The sequence below is a fragment of the Hippocampus zosterae genome, chromosome 12 (genome assembly GCF_025434085.1).
Source record: "Hippocampus zosterae strain Florida chromosome 12, ASM2543408v3, whole genome shotgun sequence".
NCBI lineage: Eukaryota > Metazoa > Chordata > Actinopteri > Syngnathiformes > Syngnathidae > Hippocampus > Hippocampus zosterae.
In genome coordinates this window covers 18,576,479-18,589,312 of record NC_067462.1, presented here as the reverse complement: position 1 = coordinate 18,589,312, position 12,834 = coordinate 18,576,479, and the positions used below count along the sequence as shown (strand labels likewise).

The following is a 12,834-nucleotide window of genomic DNA, read 5'->3' as shown; positions in this document are numbered from 1 at the left end:
GTGGAAAGAATGCAAAGGAAACAGCTAAGAATCGTAAAGGATGCACTTCAAAATGTGCATCTTTAAAATGGTCAAGATGCGTAGAAAAGGAAGTCTATTTAGACTACCGTATTTTCACGACCATTCGGCACACCGTATGGTTGGGCGCAGTCTCATTAATGGGGGTGCTATTTCTGTATTTTACACATAGACAAAACGCACTGTATTATTGGGCGCAGTTTTAAAGTGGTAAAACATACACCAGCTTAAATATACGGCATGCATGCGCGCACGCTAAAAACACGTTAGCTTGAAGCATACGGTAGCATTCCAAGACATACAGATACAAGCTAAAAACACGTTTTTAAAAAGGCAACGGAAGCAAAACTGAGTTCTGTAGTATTTTATTTAGCCATTTTACAATGTACTCACGTTTTTCGATCAATCATCACCCAGAAATCCATTAAAGTCCTCATCCTCTGTATCAGAATTGAACAATTGTGCAAGTACCGGTAATTCATCAAAAACGCTGCGTTCCCTCTCATTGTCAGAGTCACTCTCATTGCCATGTGGCTCCACAGAAATGATGCCGGCTTTGCCAAAAACTCGAACAACAGTGCAAGCAGACACGTTTGTCCAAGCAGCCACAATCCAGTCACAAATTGTGGCGTAACTCGCCCAGCGCTGCCTCTCACTCTTTGTAAAGTTGTGTTTGCCATCGATCATCCATTGTTCCCATGTTGTTCGCAACTTTACTTTGTACGCCCGGTCGCAACTTTACTTTTAACGCCCGCTTGATGCCGATGTCATGGAGCCCCAGATCGAGGGAGATTATGAGTGGTCTTGTATGTCTTCCATTTTCAAATAATTGCTCCCACGGTTGATTTAGTTACACCAAGCGTTTAGCTATTGCAGATTCAGTCTTCCCAGCCTGGTGCAGGTCTACAATTTTGTCTCTGGTGTCCTTCGACAGCTCTTTGGTCTTGGCCATAGTGGAGTTTGGAGTGTGACTGACTGAGGTTGTAGACAGGTGTCTTTTATACCAATAATGAGTTAAAACGGGCACCATTAATACAGGTCATACTGTGGAGAATACAGTGGAGCCTCGTTTGCGCTCATTAGAAGTTAGACCTCTTTGATAGCCAAAAATCTTGCTTCTTTGTAGCTGACCAAATACTTATTTTCCACCATAATTTGCAATTAATTGTTTAAAAATCAAACAATGTAATTTTCCGAGTTTTTCCCCCCACATTCTGTCTCTTATGGTTGAGCTTTACCCATGTTGACAATTACAGACAAATACTCTCTAATTTTTTCAAGGAGAACTTGCACAATTGGTGGTTGACTAAATACTTATTTGCCCCACTGTAAAAAAGTGGGGCAAATAAGCACAGCATGTGTTACCGTCATTGTAAAGCTTATATAAGGTTTTTAATTTTTTGCGGCTCCAGGCAAATTCGTTTTTTGGTCCAATGTGACACTTTCAACATTTTGGGTTGCCGACCCATGTTAAACTAACGAGCCCAGTGGAGTATTCAAAAATGCGGCATAGTGCCGGGTCCTCAAAATAGACCTAAACATATTGACATTGAACATTGTCTTACCAGCTGTTTTATTATTCTTCAGATGGAATGTCACCTTCTTGCTGTCTGATGTGGGAGTTTGATCAATCTGTGGAGGGAAAAACAGAATCAACAGAAAGAATGTAATGTAATTTTTTATACACATCTAAATACCTTCTTGCCAAAGATTTGAGTTGTGCATTTTTCCTTGGTCCTGAAGAAGAGCGGTGTTGGAACTTTGACGTTTCGCTGAAATGTGACCAAGTCATTTGACAATGTCTTTGGCTTGGCTTTTGGGGTAGCTGAACCATTAAATGCCTGGAGAGGAGAAGCATTGTGAAATAGCCACGGGAAAGTGATTTAAAACAGAGTTCACAGATGAATCTGAAAACGCATGCCCTCATTTCATACTCACTTTTGACTTCTTGACACCCAGTGCTATTTCTGCAGTGTCATTGGGTGGTGTGGCAGGCTCAAACTCATCCGCTTCAAACTCAAACACCACAGGGATCTTTCTTTTCTTCTTATTTGGCTTCCCCGAGGAATCGGATGCCTCATCGCCCACCTCGGGCTTCCTTTCCGAGCTGCTCACCTCTTTCACCTTTGCACATTTTCGTTTGTTTTTCTTCTTCGATGGAGTTCCCATTTGATTGTCACATGCAAATTCATTTTCAACGTTCGTACTTGGATTTGCAATCAGTACGTTCTCAGATTTATTATTTTTCCTCTTGCACTCATCCGAGGTGGTGGTATCAGTTAAACCCTGAGGTTGGAGAGCCGTGCCAATAGGAGCAGAATTATCACAAGGTACCGACAGAGAATCTAACGGGATTTTCGGTGAACAAGCTGCAAATGCTTTGACCTTTTCAGCCTTCAGACCTTTCTTTTTTGTCTTGGTGGTATTTGAGGCCCGGAGCTCGGTTTCATTCGATATGATCTCACAGGGAACTGGAATCGCCATGCTGCCAGCTTGTGACTCAAGCTTAACACTGTTCTTTAAGGGGCTCTCATGCTCGCCGATCACTGCAGTTGTGCCGGCCTCCTGCATCGTCTCGTGATTCTCTAATTTTTCTTCACACTCCGATGTTGGCCTCTTTTTTTTCTTTTTTGACTTTTTGTTGCTTGTGCAAGAATTGAGGTTGCTGCCTTTATCTGAGGCAGAAACAGACGATTCTTTTTTGGCCATATCTTCAGACTTGCTTTGATTGGGTGCCTCAGTGTCCTCCCCATTCAATATTCTGGCATTTAAATTAGCACCTAAACAGCCATCATGAGACGCCTTCTTTTTTTTCCTTGGCTTGGTGATATCTTTGTCAGTAAGATCTGTTGGCTTCATATCATCGTTGTCGGAGTCATCATCTTGCTTGAGTTGCATTTTTTTCTTCCCTGAAGGAGAAACAACACAAAGAGTGACTTTAAATAAATGATGACAACTCTAAGACAGTAAGTAGTGTAGTATTAGTGGTATTTTGTGCTCGGTGCTCACAATTTATACTACATTCCATCTCATAATCGACAGAACTCCATTTTTCATTGTCGGGAAAGTTAGCATTTCTATGCTCTGCGAAACGCTTGCTCGCTTTTGAGAGTAGATGTTCCCTGCTTCAGTGAAGATCCAGTCCGAAGGGGCGCAGGTTGAAGGTTTGCACAGAATAAATTTTGCTACCCTTAATAGCGTGAGGAAATGTTTCTCATTTTCATGCCACCATTTGAAAGTATCATCCTTTTGAGAGACTGGAGCCTCTGCAAAGTACATCTGGATTTCTTTGAACACTATAGGGGTGTTCACACGGCACACATTTGCATCGGTGCTGCACAGATGTATTTTGTTGCGATACATCTTACACTGGTGTAAATTTTGTGGAGTGTTCACACGTATAAAGCTGCTTACTAAAGATAAGCGTGTTAACCCCGGTGCAACCCCACTTGCGTTCACATGGCAGTTTCTGCGGTCGTGCAATACGTAATAATACGGAAATAAAACCTGTGCATGCGTAAGGTGTTCTTCCTTTTCCCCACCTTGTTTGTGACATATCGAAAAACCATGGTTTATGCTTCTCCAGACAAATCAACGCTGTGGTCTATCAGACACCGTAAAAGGATGAGAGAGAGAAAGGAAAGAAGTGCAAAATACCCAGGATGCAATTGAGAAACGCTGACGTCGGGTAGCATTTACTCAGGAGTAAATAAATTATAAATTTGTTCCGGTTTAAGCTGTTTTCAGGGGCTACACCGGTATAACTTTGTACGTGTGAACGCTCTATGGGGGCAGCCCCGGTGCTACACCGGAGTAAATGTTGCCGTGTGAACACCCCTGATGATGAGGTGATAAAAGAAATCAGTGTCACCACATTTCCTATTCAGTTATAACATCGCTGTCACAATGTTGGAATCGCACACAGTGCGATACGTGCTGAAAATGCTGAAAACGCTCTTGACGTCCATGTTGAAATGTTCCCAAACTTTCAATGTTTGATGACGGATAGCCATGATAGCATTAGCATACTACAGTTGTTCATTCCATCTGGTAGGAGTAAGCATAGCTATTCCAGTGACATCACGGCTGGCCCGCTTAAACGCAACTGCCATGTGCGTCGACGACTTAAATTACTTGTCGATGCTTTTGGTCGTCGATGTCATCATAATGAATCAACTAATCTAGGCATAACATGCATGCATGCACGCACGCGCGCACCCACACACCCACAATTAAGGGACGTTTAAATGCTTATTACTTACTACATGAGGAAACATTGAGCCATCTTATTGCTCTATATTGCCCCTGACACATACTGTGCGGATTACCGTATTTTCACGACTATAAGGCGTCATTAAAAGTCTTAAATTTTCTCCAAAATGGACAGGACGCCTTATGATGCGGAGCGTCTTGTGTATGCGCCGAGTTCCAAAACCTGACTGACAGCCGACACGCTGTTTATATAGAGAAAAGGCGGAAGTGACTGTGGACAGGCATGCGGCAGTTATAGACGTTCTATAACTCGGTGGTGGCCTCGGCCATCCATTATGGCATTGTCTGCTGGTCAGGCAGCATCTCAGCCCGGGACAGAAAGAGACTGGAGCGACTGGTCAGGAAGGCCAGTTCTGTCCTGGGTTGCTCCCTTGACACTCTGGAGGAGGTGGGCAACAGAAGGATGCTAACTAAGCTAAAAGCTATGATGGCCAGTCCCTCCCACCCCCTCCAGCCTGCCCTGACAGCACTTGGTAGCTCCTTCAGCCAGAGACTGTTACACCCGCGCTGCAAGAAGGAGAGATACCGACGCTCGTTCCTACGGACTGCTGTCAGGCTGATGAATAATAAATAACAATCATAATAATAATAATAATTAAATGATGTGAAGGAAAATTGTAAATAGTACTGCGATTTATCCATTTTGTGTTCATATTGCATTTAATTGAAAGATGTTTGTTGTTGGTTTTTTTTCTCTTTCTTCTTTCTACATACATTCTTGCTGCTGGAGGCTGTAAATTTCCCCGGTGTGGGACGAATAAAAGATATCTTATCTTAAAGTCGACCAATCAGTGACGGGTGGGCGTGTATATATACATATATGGAGAGAGAGAAAAGGCAGACGTGAGTGAGGACAGGCATGCGGCGAAGAAGTCCGCCAATGAGTGAAGGGTGGGCGTGTAAGTGGGCGGTTTTGGTTTCTAAGAACCCCTGAAAATAAATTCTACAAAGAGACACGCCTCCAAAGCTCAGTTCAAACTTCAAGCCATTGGTTATGCTTTTGGCATGCGTGCCCATCTCACAGCAGCGGTGAAAAACCAAGTCAAGCAAATGAACTCTGAGCGTGCCGTTATTCCCGGAGGCTTGACTAAAGAACTCCAACCGCTGGACATCGGCATCAAGCGGGCGTTAAAAGTAAAGTTGCGAACGGCATGGGAACAATGGATGATCGGTGGCAAACACAACTTTACAAAGAGTGAGAGGCAGCGCTTGGCGAGTTACGCCACAATACGCAACAACGAGAGGGAACGCGGCGTTTTTGATGGATTACAGTACTTGCACAATTGTTCAATTCTTTCTACACACACGCGCTGCCACCATGTTTCGCTCTGTTCTTTACTTTCAAATGTGGGAAAGCTTCACACGAGAGAAATGTTGACTTTGCTGTTGGTACTCCTTCTTTCCGCTCGGCAACGCGTAGCAACTCACACTAGCATGTGATGCATTCAATGACAACTGAGATGTGCAGTCCTCTGCTTCTGATACAGAGGATGAGGACTTTGATGGATTTCTGGGTGATGATTGATCGAAAAACGTGAGAACATTGTACGATGGCTAAATAAAATTCACCCGAACTCAGTTCTGCTTTTGTTGTCTTTTTAAAAACGTGTTTTTAGCTTATCTGTATGTCTTGGCATGCTACCGTATGCTTCAAGCTAACGTGTTAGAGTGCGCGCATGCATGCATGCCGTATGTTTAAGCTGGCGTATGTTTTACCACTGTAAAACTGCGGCCATTAGTACGGTGCGTCCTGTGTATGTGTAAAATGCAGAAATGTCACCCATTAATGAGACTGCGGTCATTAGTACGGTGCGTTGAATAGTCGTGAAAATACGGTACTTTAAAAGTTAAGATTTCCAATAAAACTGTGACTATGATCATGTTAAAGCATTCATTTATTACAACTTGCATGTGAGAATAATGGACTCATAGCTTGCATCTTGGAGTCACTATTGTTTGAGACACTCAAATTATTTCAAGCGCTCTATGGTCAAAGTCCACCTGTGCTGCAATAGCACGCGGTAGTGTCCACCGTTTGAAAAAATTTAGTTTTTATAACTTTATTAGTTCTGTCTTTTGAGGTGCTACCATCTTGAATATACTTCTTCCCTTCTCCTGCTTTGTGAATGAAAATCACCTTGTCTTTTTAATGTGTCCAGCCTGTAGTCGGTAGATGACATTGAGTTCTGTGTACGTTTTGCGGACAACTGTAACCTTTAAATCATTTTAAAGTCTAATTAAAAGTTTTTTTAAAAACTGCACAATTATCGCAATGAGTTACGTGCTCGGCCAATGATCGTTCATTAAAGTGCGCGACAATCACAACACAGATCCACTCGCTCATCAATGCTGAGACGAATCGCATAACTGAAGGTACATAACTAGAGGCACATTTCCGAAAAATATTTTATGCTAAGTTGAAAGTTCATAAAAGGGGTGTTTCTTAATGATGTTCCACTCTTTGTTTTACAATATACAAAGAAAGCAACTACTCTGACAGATTTTCTTTTATTGGCGCTGGGTCTGGAAAGAATCCAACAGTATAAATAAACCAAAGAAAGCATCATCAAATGTTCAGCTCAAAATACTTGTGACTTGTGATCTTTATTTTGCCAAGTACTCTGCTTTTTAGTGAAGAACTGAAAAATGGAAGATTTGGTGATTTGGGATTTTTAATAAATTGTGTTAAACCGGGAGTCGGCAAACGCGGCTCTTTAGTGCTGTCCTCGTGGCTCCTGGAGCTTTTTCAAAAATGTTTGAAAATGGAAAAAAGATGGGCTAAGGAAATGTTTTGTTTTAGTATGGTTTCTATAGGAGGACAAACATGACAAACATTCTTAACGCTTACAATGCTGTAAAGATGTGTATAATAAATATTCAATTTCAACATTTCTGTCAACGAGGATTTCTGTCATAGCCTGCGACACACGTTTCTATTAGCAGGGCAGGATGCCAGGCAGGTGGCTGTTGTTAAAAAAATGAAATAAACGAAATGAAAAAATTAAACAGCATTTCATGTACAATTCACCAAGGGTACTGGCAAATAATGGGAATGTGGAGAAGCATTTTAAAAGGGTACACGTCAGCTACGATCGTTAACATGCTGCAAAAGTGCGTCCCCTTGCCTCGATCATTTGAAGGACCGTTATTGCTATTGCTCACTATGGCACGCGCGTGTAAGTGGGTGCATATTGCGCATGTGCGGTAACGTGTCGATCGCGGGAGGTTGGTTGATTGAAGAATAGATCTTCCGTCAAAAAAGTCTGGGCACCCTTTCTCTACAGGATGCGTTGCAGGGAAAATATTTCATCATTCAGGCTCATTGTGTGTTTGTAGCCAAGTTACTCATTTTGATAGTAGGCTAATATAGATACAGTGGGATAAATAAGTATTTAGTCAACCACCAATTGTGCAAGTTCTCCTACTTGAAAAGATTAGAGAGGCCTGTATTTGTCAACTTGTGTAAAGCTCAACCATGAGAGACAGAATGTGGGGAAAAAACCCCAGAAAAGTACATTGATTTTTAAAGAATTTATTTGCAAATCATGGTGGAAATTCTTACTGGTATTTGGTCAATACCAAAAGTTAATCTCAATACTTTGTTATGTACCCTTTGTTGGCAATAATGGAGGCCAAACGTTTTCTGTAACTCTTCACAAGCTTTTCACACACTGTTGTTGGTATTTGAGCATCTTGAGCAGTGATGTTTTGGGGCTATCGTTGGGCAACACGGACTTTCAACTCCCTCCACAGATTTTCTATGGGGTTGAGGTCTGGAGACTAGCTAGGCCACTCCAGGACCTTGAAATGCTAATTACGAAGGCCACTCCTTTGTTGCCCTGGCTGTGTGTTTGGGATCATTATCATGCTGAAAGACCCAGCCACGTCTCATCTTCAATGCCCTTGCTGATGGAAGGAGATTTTCACTCAAAATCTCTCGATTCATGGCCCCATTCATTCTTTCCTTTACACAGATCAGTCGTCCTGGTCCCTTTGCAGAAAACCAGCCCCAAAGCATGATGTTTCCACCCCCGTGCTTCACAGCGAGTATGGTGTTCTTCGGATGCAATTCATTATTCTTTCTCCTCCAAACACGAGAACCTGTGTTCTACCAAAAAGTTCTATTTTGGTTTCATCTGACCATAACACATTCTCCCAGTCCTCTTCTGGAGCATCCAAATGCTCTCTAGCGAACCGCAGACGGGCCTGGACGTGTACTGGCTTCAGCAGGGGGACACGTCTGGCAATGCAGGAATTGAGTCCCTGGCGGCGCATTGTGTTACTGAGTGTAGCCTTTGTTACTGTACAGCTCTCTGTAGGTCATTCACTAGGTCCCTCCGTGTGGTTCTGGCTTTTTGCTCATCGTTCTTGTTATCATTTTGACACCACGGGGAGTTGTTTTGCAACAATGCACATTGCCACACTCTATACAAGTGTTGGTACTGACTTGAGGCGTCCCTTTAGCCTTCCACTTACACGCCCACCCTTCACCATTGGCGGACTAGCTTGCCTGTCCTCTCTCTCCCTCTCTCTCTCTCTCTCCCTCTCCATATATGTATATATATACACGCCCACCCTTCTCTGATTGGCCGACTTCTTTCCCGCATGCCTGGCCACAGTCACTTCCGCCTTTTCTCTATATAAACAGCGTGTCGGCTGTCAGATTTTGGAACTCAGCGCATATAAAGGACGCTCCGCACCGATAGGCGTCCTGTCCATTTTGGAGAAAATGTAAGACTTAATGGCGCCTTATAGTCGTGAAAATACGGTATGTTTCTTGTAATAGAAAGTGAGTCCGTTGAATTAACAGAATCCACGCACGTCATGGCGGATGGTCAGGATGAGACCACCTATGCCTTTGTATGAGTCGAGAAAAAAGGTGTTTCTTGTTGTCATGTTGCAGAGTTCAAGAAGAATGATCGCAGCCTGTTACTAAGTCCAGAGGGGTCGTCTAAGGTGCCCTTTGACCCACAACAAAAACCCAAATCTGGGGTTTTAAAGTCTTCTCCCATGGCACTCTCCACCAACATCAAGACTCCCAATGCCAACAGAAAGAGGGCTTTCAGTACTCCAAAAAGCACGCCGAAAAGACGACCTGTTGCATCTGACTTTTTTTGAAACCCTAAACTTAGAATACTGTAGATACAAATGTAAACTTATTTTGTTTTTGTTTCTTCAACATCAAATTGTAACTGCAGTTTTCTCACATATCCCCTGTTCTAATTATGGTCATAGCATTTTGTGACTTTAAAAAGAAGTTTTGAATGAAAACTTGGCGATCCTGAAATGGACCATGTTGATTTGACATGGCGAAGTTGGTCTCAAGTCAATTCAGGCTTAAGGTTATAGGTTTTTACTTTTTCTTTTACAAACAGTGGCGGACCCTCAGGGCCAGCAAGGCCTTCTCTGCTGGCCTAAACATTCATACAATACAGGAATGGCAATTTTCCTCGGATCATTTCTGTGAATCGTCCAAATCCGTTGAGAAAATTTTAGGGGGGTGGTCAGGTACCTTATCGTCGAGTTTTCACGAGCTCTCCCGATCAGTCTTTCCATCTTCTGATTGTAAGCAGCCCTAAGATTGGATGTGTATGATGTCTTACTTGATGATTGGTCGCCCGTCCAGCCCACGCCTCTTTCCGCTTTTTCATCACTAGTCATTGCCATCCCTGACAATAACAAATGTAATTCATGTTTTATTTTCATAAATATATAAACAAAATTGTTCCCTGTATTCTTTACGTCATTATTTCACTTAATCGAGTGGCTTTCAATAATGTTATTTTAAATAACAGTGAAAGGCACTCGATAAATTATTTATTATGGTAGAGATTTTAACCAATCATATTTCAGCTAGCGTGTGTTGCCAGGTAAATTAAACTTGCTCGGGGCCTACAGATTAAACAGAGCAGGCCACTGTGTGCTGTAAATGAACGGGCATAGTCAGGTTGCAATAGCCAATCAGATCACGACTCTGCGCACCGGGGCCAGCTAGAAGGGTTTACGTCGAGACTGGATGTGCGTGTTCCGTGATTGGATTAGCGCCTGCTAGAGGGAGCAATCACTGCATTTTAACCCAAAATGTCCGAAGAAGAAGACGTTGATCTGGTTGCAGAACTACTTTCCGCACAATTTTCAAGACGGACCTTCCACGAAAAGCTGGATATTGTGCGAAGAGGTCACCCAACTCCTGCGCTTGCTAGCCTGTCCCAGCAATGAAAAGGGTTTGTCCGTCATTTTCAGACGAGCAATTATGAACGGTACCCGTTCGGTACGGTCAGTGAGAAATGCTGCAAATTGTACTGCTGGGAATGCCGATTGCTTGCAATGGACCGATTTGGTGTTTGGAGCCACACTGGATTTACCCATGTAAGATGTTTTACCAAGGCAGCACGGAAACATCAGAGCACGGCTGGGCACTTAAAAACGATGGTGTGTTTAAAAACGTTTGGGGACACTCGCGTAGATGTGCCGCTCAGTGAACAGGCACTACATTGGTGAGTAAATGTATTTTATTTGACATTTCTTCTTGTCGTTTTATTTCGTTAGTATTAAATTAATGGTAACGAAATAAAATGACAAAGCTACAAAAATGTATCAAATAAATCTGCTCACCTGCAATTTATAATGGCGCATTGTGGTCAGCTTCGTGCACTAAAGTTCGTTCGATCTCAGCTGCTCAACATCGTCAGTTATTTGCGGTTGTGTGGCATATTCTCAAAATGCAAATGATCTGTTTACTTTATTTTCAAAGAATAGTTTGTTTTGTTATTGTTTGGTTAATGTCTTATATGAAACTGCGATAATGCGCAATTTATTGGACAGACTTGTTTAAGATCACAACGTAATTTGGGTGGCATTTTATTTTGTATTTTTAAATCATCTTTATATTTTTGACAATATCTATAAATGTAGTTTCCTGCTCATAATTGTGAATGCATACTTGTTTTACCGGTTTTTAAATGCTCCTGAAGGTTGAAATGCACGGCCCGCCACTGTTTACAAATGAATGCAAACGAAACAAAATATTTTTGTCGGTTTTAAATTTCAAGTTTCTTCATGGAGTTATGGCAGCAGTCATTTAATTTAATCAGGGTTATATTTACTGTTGTCACTGTGTTCAAATCCAATTTAGCAGTTGATAAAGTAAATTGTTAAGTTTAAATGCTCTTTTTGGTGCAAACTTTCTTAAAGCTATTAATAAATCCCAGCCATTTTCACTGGAGCAACGCCCTCAATCCCAGCATTTTACTGGATTTTGACTGATCATTCAAGGCCCACAGAATATTTGGTTATAATGCTATATAAACATGGAGTCTACCAAAATAAAGTTAGGACTCTCTTCTTTCAGCAGAAAAAAACATTGTTTCTATTCTTCATTCTTCAGCAATCGGGATTACAAAATGGCTAAGTTTTATGAAAATGGCGATTCCTGGGCAAAAAACGGAGAAAGCTTTTTGTAAAAGCATACATTTCAAGCACGTGAGGCACCACTGCCACCTACTGGGCACTTTTTTACATGATTTACAATGCAAACGGCGTATTTTCATTGTTTGCATCAGACCCTCCTCTGCAGCAAAAAAAAAAAAAGATTTAGAGTACAAGTACGTCCTTGGTAGGCGGGGCCTAATTTTAAAAAGACTACAAGTATGTCTTGTGGAATGAAAGAGTTAATCATTGTTTCTATCACAGGGGTGCCCATTAGGTAGATCCTGATCTACCGGTAGATCTAAGACAGGTCCCAAGTAGATCCGAGGAGTGTCGAGAAGAAAAAAAACAACCATTTGTGTGTCTCCGTACATGTTAGTAATATATTTTTTGTGTTAATATACACTGCACCCTAATCATCTTATCAGTCTCATTTTCACATTTTTAAAAAAATAAAATAAAGCAGGTAAATCTTAAATTTCGTGTGATTACCTCACCGGTAGTTGTTAGCGCTCAGCAGTTTGCAATTGCAGCTTGTGATCAGAGCTGTTGCGCTCTATCTTTGCGTCTTGTACAATTCACCGAGGGCACAAGCAAAGAATAGGAATCTAGGAGGGCCCAGGGAAGCACTTTAAAACGGTACGTGTGAGCTACGATGGTTAACAGGCTGTTTCTCATCGTGCGTGCGTGTGTGTGTGTGTATGTGTGTGTGTGTGTGTGTGTGTGTGTGTGTGTGTGTGTGTGTGTGTGTGTGTGTGTGTGTGTGTGTGTGTGTGTGTGTGTGTGTGTGCGCGCGTGCGCGTGCGCGACGGTAAGGGTAGATCCCGGGAGGTTAGTTGATCGAAAACTAGATCTTCGATCCAAAATGTTTGGGCACCCCTGTTCTATCACGTCTTCATGGATTTCAAATACATTGTGGTGATATGAATACAAATGTGTGGCTCATTTTTAAAATAAAGTATTGGGTGCATACCCGACGTCGGTGTTTCTCAATGATTTTCTGTTACGTCCCACCATACCCCTAGTAAGAAGAAAACGATTTGCGCCCACCCGCCACTATAAATATTATTTGTCGATAAAATTGTTATACCTCCATTGTATCCTTATTTAGATAAA

The 12,834-nt window shown here is 42.1% G+C and overlaps 1 protein-coding gene, 1 long non-coding RNA gene and 1 pseudogene across 3 annotated transcripts in view; 2 read left to right on the top strand and 1 right to left on the bottom strand.

The window, feature by feature from the left end:
- The window catches only part of LOC127612083 (ribosomal RNA processing protein 1 homolog A-like), a 103,378-nt gene that overhangs the window by 41,296 nt on the left and 49,248 nt on the right, over nt 1-12,834 (top strand). The gene's annotated exons all lie outside the window — the stretch shown is intronic.
- Nucleotides 1-12,834, top strand: part of LOC127612141 (uncharacterized) — a 55,786-nt gene that overhangs the window by 30,930 nt on the left and 12,022 nt on the right. The gene's annotated exons all lie outside the window — the stretch shown is intronic.
- LOC127612044 (ribosomal RNA processing protein 1 homolog A-like) overlaps nt 1,407-12,834 on the bottom strand; it is a 189,444-nt pseudogene continuing 178,016 nt past the window's right edge.